Consider the following 546-nt stretch of genomic DNA (forward strand, 5'->3'; position numbering starts at 1 on the left):
TGCTTTTTCAAACACGGTCTACACCTCTCAGGTGCCGAGTTACAGGACGGTGAAAACAGTGAGTTTGTGTTAGACGCGAATCGTGCTCTGATTCACGCTCTAGGCTGGGAGCGCAAGCTTATTGCTTTTTCAAACACGGTCTACACCTCTCAGGTGCCGAGTTACAGGACGGTGAAAACAGTGAGTTTGTGTTAGACGCGAATCGTGCTCTGATTCATGCTCTAGGCTGGGAGCGAAAGCTTACTGCTTTTTCAAACACGGTCTACACCTCTCAGGTGCCGAGTTACAGGACGGTGAAAACAGTGAGTTTGTGTTAGACGCGAATCGTGCTCTGATTCACGCTCTAGGCTTGGAGCGAAAGCTTATTGCTTTTTCAAACACGGTCTACACCTCTCAGGTGCCGAGTTACAGGACGGTGAAAACAGTGAGTTTGTGTTAGACGCGAATCGTGCTCTGATTCACGCTCTAGGCTGGGAGCTCAAGCTTATTGCTTTTTCAAACACGGTCTACACCTCTCAGGTGCCGAGTTACAGGACGGTGAAAACA

Source organism: Eleutherodactylus coqui, unplaced genomic scaffold, assembly GCF_035609145.1.
Source record: "Eleutherodactylus coqui strain aEleCoq1 unplaced genomic scaffold, aEleCoq1.hap1 HAP1_SCAFFOLD_42, whole genome shotgun sequence".
In the NCBI taxonomy this organism is placed as follows: Eukaryota; Metazoa; Chordata; class Amphibia; order Anura; family Eleutherodactylidae; genus Eleutherodactylus; species Eleutherodactylus coqui.